The 7,212-nt window shown below is 44.5% G+C and overlaps 1 protein-coding gene across 1 annotated transcript in view; it reads right to left on the bottom strand.

The window, feature by feature from the left end:
* Positions 1–5,954, bottom strand: part of LOC106656306 — a 22,037-nt gene extending 16,083 nt beyond the window's left edge. The window contains exon 1 of the mRNA XM_014377200.2: positions 5,186–5,954. The gene's annotated coding sequence lies outside the window, so the exon portion shown is untranslated. The remainder of the gene's footprint in view (positions 1–5,185) is intronic.
* Positions 5,955–7,212: the final 1,258 nt, after the last annotated feature.

Below are 7,212 nucleotides of genomic sequence, written 5' to 3'. Positions count from 1 at the left end.
AGAAAACATGATTTTTCGTCCTCTAAATCACAAAAGTAGCTATAAAAGTAAGCACTATTGAAATTTCAATGGTTCCTACGTGGTTACATGTTCCTAGGACCCCCAAAAACATTTCCCGGGGGTCCGTATCCGCGTAGGTTGAAAAAAAAATTTGCCACGATTCTACCTCCAAAAATGCGTTTCATTTAGAGAATTGCTCATATACGATTTTTTTATTTTTATATAAAAAAAAAAGAAAGAAAAAAACGAAAATTAAGCAAGGCCAACGGTAGCAGATATACAGTCTCTCTCGTACGTCGAATTTCGCGCGCGGAAGCATTACATCGAGCGACGAGTACCTTTTTTTAGCACCAGATCAGTGTGTTGTAGGTGCCTTTTTCTTCGAGTGTACGCGTGACGATGAAAAGAAAGAACAAAGCAAAACAAAACAAACAGTAAATTATTGCCGGCACTAATTGAATCGTCTGAACAAATTTGGAGTCTCTTCTCAGATGCGATGATTGCCGCTACAGATAAGAAAAATCCAAGTAGTTATTACACGGCGTACGTGTGACACGATTACGAAAAAAAAGGGTCAACAGTCGGCGCAGTATCGATCAATTTTCGTAACGACGATAATTTCTATACATTCACGCATGGACGAGTAACGAGGCTGATTCGAATAGCACTCAAGTCGAGCGTCACTAATGCTACGAGCAAATCGTATTTAATATTTAATATTTAATAATAATAATTATAATAATAATAAAGTGTTGGGCTCGCGCCGCGCGAAAAATCTTTCACAGCTCGGCAGATTATCGGCAAGTTATTAACGCGAAAGTCTCTTAAAATCGTGCCGCGCGTTCTAAAAAAAGGCGGCCAACGATGATGATCATCGTCGACGTCGTCATCGCATATTATATTATATATGTTTTCGCTGTTTTTCTTCCGTGTGTCTCTTGACGTATTTTCTGGGTATTATATTATGAATCCTAAATACGATATGCTATGTACGTGCCTCGCGGGCGCGCTCATTAACGTCAAAAGCCAACGAATGTAATTGCTCGTGCAATATGTGCTGTACTTCATAAACGCACTTTGGCGAACTCGCGATTCGACCCCGTTTGCTCTTTTGGACTCTAACGTAACGTTTTTCATAAGTTTCTGCGCAAACAACTCGCAATTAAGCTCGTCCCAAAAACGTGTAAAATAACAAAATTCGATATCTACGTTTTGGCTTCTCTTTTTTTTTTTTTATAAAATTTGTTTCCACGTTGTATCGTGCACAGTTGTATTTTAAAATAAAAATTGCAATCACGAACATTCAATGAAAGCATGCCATTTTTGAAATCGAGCTTTACTAATCATTCCGCAGTGAAACGTCTCTCGTTAACGATTCAACTATTATATCAGGACAAATTCACAGTACAGGATGGTGATAAAAATTTTGCCAACAACACTTTGTTCACTGAATTTCGCACGTTCGTGTTCGTGCATTTGCCTTGCGGATTAACTACTGAATGTGCGCTTGGATTAAGCGCGCTTATTTTTCATCTATAAACAATCGACGTGCCTATACGTACAAACGAATTTCTACGATTGCAATACTGCAAATGGCCATGACTGAAAAGTCCGTGCTGTATGTACGTTTCGCGTTACACCGGCACGAAATTACTCTCTCGAAAGTATAGTGTATATGATACGAGAGCTTTTAGTCGAGTGGTGTAGTACTCTCCATCGTACGAATCTCTGTGCAAATATCAATTGTATATAGACACAATGAGCGCATGCCATCGTCGTCGTAATTCATTTTCTGCATCGCGACTGCATCAGTTCGCGCGCACCCGATACGAAAGATATTATACCCACTTTTATCTCTCGTATTTAATATTTAATAAGCTATTTATATCTTTGCGCGTGTGCAGCCAGTGAGAGAGGGAGACAGAGAAAAGTATTATCATAGGGGCAAGCGATAGTAGAGCTTGGAGCGAATTCGATTGGCGGGAATGCATGCCACCGATCAACGATCTCGCGCACTTGAAGATTCGTGAAAAGTCACGACGAGAATAATAACGGATAATAATGTAAAAAAGCAAAGCAAACACTTACGAGATCCATGTTGTCCAAAATCACGAGTCGAGAAGGAAGAAAAGCCGGTTTAGATATTCGAATAGAAAACCAAACGATTAAAAAAACTTCCTTCCTAGCTGCAGTAGCAGCGAATCCGTAAAAAAAAAGCTGTCACTGACTAGTTAAGCTCGTGCGTGTGCAGAAGCTAAGCGCGCGAGCTATTATACGAACTTTCGATGAAACTTAGTAGCGAACTGTGATTTGGGATCAAGTCGCCGAGTGCACGAGGCAATTTTATAGAGCGATAAAAGATTCGATATCTTTCGTTATAATACAAAACGGCGACTGGAAAGGCAGCAGCAGAGAGATAAGGCGCCTACGACGACGTTGACGATCGCTCTCTTTCACGCTCGAAGAAATGCTAATTTTTTTTTGTACACGAAGAAAAAAAACACACAGAAAAGACAAGAGAACTCGATGTTTGATCGTTACAGCCGATAAAAATAATTATTATAGACAGCGCAATCGAAGGAGAGATTATGAAGTTGGTATGTATTGAAATTACGTCACGATTGTATTATACAGTTGCCGCAGTTGTCGCCGCCGCCACGGCCCACGCTGCCGCCGTCGAGCTTTATACCAATGCGTGTGTATGTATATATATAATATTAAATGCTGCGCGCGAATTCGAATCTCGCGCACATCTACGTATATATACGCTATTACATAGGCATGCCCACGTGCTCGGCTACGAGTCGTCGCGATACTTCCAGCGGAAGGGTCCAGGATTTACGATCTCGGAGCTTTTTCCGGAGACAAAGTCGGCGGCGGGACTCGCCCACGTCGCGACCATCAAAAGTATCGATGAATAATACGGCGCCTTTGCTTTGCTTTCGGGCAAAAAAGTTCGCGCGAGTTAACAATCGCAGCTCGCGTATCTGTCGGAAGAATTCGCGCTCGCGGCTTTTGTGTGTAAGTCGACTATGGTTGAAAGCTCTCGCTCGCTCTCGCAAAATTGTCAAGGTCGCTTGCGCAAAGTCGCGCTCTCGGTGGTGCTACTACTGCTGCTGCTGCTGCTGCACGGATCGTTTGGCGAGCCTCCAAAATTTGTGCAGCAGCACTATACCGTGTGTCGACGCGGCGCGACGATGCAGGCAGCTCGCTTCGTCGTCGTTGTCTAGTGTCTCGCGACTCTACGTATAATAGCCTCTGTCGCGCACACATCGACACACGTGCTTGCGGCCTGCAGCAGCTTGATGATGCATCTTGTATATAATATGCCTTTGCTACTTGCACACTAGTATGCAGAGAGAGAGAGAGAGAGCGTGCAGCCACTGGCCGCGGGCTCTGCCGCCAGTCACACTGCACGAGACGCGTACTTGAACTTGACCATTGATTTTCGTTTATATATATCTGGCGAATTTTCGATACTTGTGTACGCGTGACGCTGCATCTTTATTCGATATATATAACTTTTGGAGCGTCAAGGCGATGAAGTTGCTCATAGCACCGAAGGTTGATCGCTTCCGCGCGCAAGAGAGGACGAGCTCATTCGCTGCTCCATCGTTTGATAAGCGCGCCTAATGCTATTTTAAGTCTCGCGTGAAGCTCTATCCTGCGATAATCATTTCTGTCGATCATTTCGGCACAGACACGCATGCACACGTCGAGGTTTTGTCACGCGAGAGCGACCAGCCAAATTGGCGATTCGCTAAGTTATTGCGAGCGTAATATTTTTGGAATCGATCGGTTGTGAGATTTTTCTTATTACGTGGAACAACGTCACGCAGGGGTGATTTTACGAGGCCAATGCCTTCATAGTTCTTTCGATACAATGGCAGCTGGTATGGGCGGCTGCGATGTTTTCTTGTTGTTTGAAACCAATCTAGGCACTCCCCAAAATTGTTTTCTTCGACTCGGTGGAAAAATATCGAATACGTCTTTTTAGAAGAAAACAAAGATATTAGCTATGAGTTTTGAAAATTCGCGTGAACATTATCACATGAAGAATTGAATTACTCACGCGTCGTTCATCGATGAGTCGTGCAATAGCGCGAACCTCGTTACTTTTGTCGCACGCGTCGACTTTTCGAGCGAATCGATTCTGCCTCGCCGCAGAGCTTTACACGCGACGGAAAAAGCGCTTCGCGTCCACGTAATAGTTGCGCAATTGGTCGATCCGCAGCAGGGCCGCGCTGCTGCATCAATTCCATCGGCAGCAGCGCGCGGGCACGTGTGTCCACGATCGAAGCTCTCGTCAGAAAAAAAGCTCGCTTTCGTCGCGCTTTCGGCAGCTCATGGCTACATGGCTTGTGGCGAGTATCGATCCAGCCTAGGATTCCTCGCGACGCAAAGATCGAGTGTGAAATTCTATATTTATATATCGAGAAGCTCCCTCGCAGCTTCGCACGTGTACATCGCTATATATAGAATGTGAGAGAGAGAAAGACTCGAGAATTTACCGACTGCGGCAGAGAGTCGCGGCGAACACGTGAGCCTCGCTGCTGCTGTGCAGTGCGTCCATGTAGCCGTGTGTCTTATATACGTATATGGTTGCGGAGCGCGTGTATGTGTATTATAACTCCCTCGAGAGAGAGAGAGAGTCTCCGTGTGTACAGCTACTACTGCACGCATAGTCGATCGATCCGACACACACGACTATAACGACACGACCACGACGACTACGAAAAACGTCCAAAGTTGCGACTTTTTTTCTCTATTCGCCCGCAACTCGTCAAGAGCTTGCAGCAAGCCCGAGGTCGTTTTCCATTACACAAAAAAGTATAAAAGTTCGAGCGTATGATACGTATCGACTCGATCGCCGAGCAACACACGACTCGCTGCAATCTCGTTGTTTGTTTTCCTCGATGCGAAGTCAATGGCACTGCACACGTTCCGCGTGCGAATATAATACATAAAAAGTCGCGTGCACGCAGGGGCCGCGATTATACTTTCAAACGAGTGCGCTGCGCAACGACGTTCGATGCACTGTGCGACTTCGCACATCATTATCAACGCACACGAGGGTTACGAGAAATAGACATCGTTTGTTTATTTTCTTTACTTCGGTGCCGATGACTGCATAGAAGAAAATGTGCCTAACGCTATTATATAGTAAGAATAACGAGACACTTACGTTAAAGCTGGCTAGAAGCTGGGGCGTCCGTAGACAAGTGACCGAGGGGACGCTAGAAAAGCCACGCCGCTGCCGCAGACTTTCGGCCGCACATCGTTGTTGCACTGTTATTGAATCTGATTCTTCGTATACAATAAAGAGAGATACACACGAGGCAATATCTAATCTGGCAGTGCTGCGGCTGCTGCTGCTGCTGCTGCCGTTGCTAAAAGTTGCCAGTTGCCAGTGCTGCTGTTTTCAAAGTTTATACCGTGCAGTTGTCGTCGTCGCTCTCACTCAACGCACCGTATTTTATAGCTCCGTTGTTGTGTTTTTTTTCTTTTTCTCTTTATCATGCGTGTGAGCGCAGTTGTTGCAGCGCCCCTTCGTCTAGGTATGATATAGCTTAATGGTACATGTGACTTTCAGCAGTAGCAGCAGCTCTCTCTTTCTCTCTCTCGCGTACACGCACACTTTATTAGCAGGAGCGACGAGAAAAGCTCTCTCTCTCTCTCTCTCTCTCTCTCTCTCTCTCTCGGCCAGCCGACCGTCGAATTTTAAGTGTTTTCTCCGAGAATAGCAGAAAGCTGAGAGCAGTAAAAGGCTCTCTCTCCCTCTCTGTCTTGGCTCGTTGTGTCGGGGCCGCGACTCTGCCAATCCGCGGCGTATAGAAGCACACAGCTTCGATATATTTCCCTCTGGCTCTCGCAGTCTCGACGTCTGTGTATACACACCGTATTACCGACCGTGTTCAGCGTTGCTACTGCTACTACTGACTCGACTCCGCTAAGCTCGCTCTGCTGCTGCTGCTGCTTTGCAGTTTTCGCTGAGCGACTTTTGCGACGACGACGACGACGACGACAGCAAAAAGGGAGGTGGGGACATGCGCAGAGCTTTAACGACGATGACGTAGTACTACACAGACTCAGTCACTCTTGGTACAGCAGCTCTGCAGTTAGGACTGTCTCGACTTCGGGAACGCACCACCACCCCACACCGCCACCGCAGCCGCACGCAATACCAAAAGCTGCCCTATCTTCGCGCGATATACCGAGTCTCGATAAATTCGCGCGCACCGGCTGATTTTCAATGATTTTTTTTACCAGCATCGGCGAAAAGTTTAACCTGAGATTATTTTCGAATCCACTGCGCCGCGATGAAGTTGAGTTTGCAAGCTCCCATGGGCGCGCGAGCTTGATCGCACGCCTGTGCGGAGTTGGACTCATCTGCGGAGCGAATGACTCGATTAATTATATATATACCCAAAAATGAGGCGAGAGTCATCCAGCAGCAGCGAGCACATTTGCATTGTAGCATGATTTACGTTCGCAAGTTCGCTGGATAAAAAATCCACTGATTTTCATCGAACATGACGGAACGGAGAAAATCAGACGATTTATCTGCGCGTACGAGAGCACCGAGTAATAATAATTCCGAATAAAAAGTTTTCGAACTACATTCGACGTTGTTACAAGTCGCTTATCGAAAGCAAAAAATCATCGCATTTCCAAGAAAATCTATGATTATTAACCGACTAGAGTCAAATATTTTATTTTTTGTTCAAGATGCGCTTCGTGTATCTCGATCAAATAACTCATACAGCAAAAATTGTAAGAAAAAAAGCTCATCTGCATATCGGGCAGTGCGTCTTTATAGCTAAATAAGAGGGGCAGGATGAATCAATTTGAAAAATAGTGGAAATTTATTATTAATAATAATTATTATTATTGTAATCATAGTTATTCTTTTAAATATTTACAGAGTTTCTTTATGACGTGATAATAAACGTACGAATTTTTTTTTCTTCCTGGGATCATATGAGCGCGCGCTTTGCTTTAATCTGCAATTTTTTCTTTATGTATAATATATAGCAGTGTGTCATTTTTCCACACTTGTCGTTTTTCGTTCTCTCCCTCGTTATTAAGTTACGCGATTCTCCTCGCTTCGAACTATCGACCATTCTTCATGATTCAAACGTTCCATTTATTTCATGTAGCTAATGAAATAAAAAATTGTCTTTTCTTCGATTTCAATTGATTATTTTTTTC

This window comes from Trichogramma pretiosum, unplaced genomic scaffold, assembly GCF_000599845.2.
Source record: "Trichogramma pretiosum strain Unisexual culture from Peru unplaced genomic scaffold, Tpre_2.0 scaffold4, whole genome shotgun sequence".
Classification (NCBI taxonomy): Eukaryota; Metazoa; Arthropoda; class Insecta; order Hymenoptera; family Trichogrammatidae; genus Trichogramma; species Trichogramma pretiosum.
Note: the sequence above shows the minus strand (reverse complement) of the source record. Positions and strands in the feature narration are given on the sequence as shown.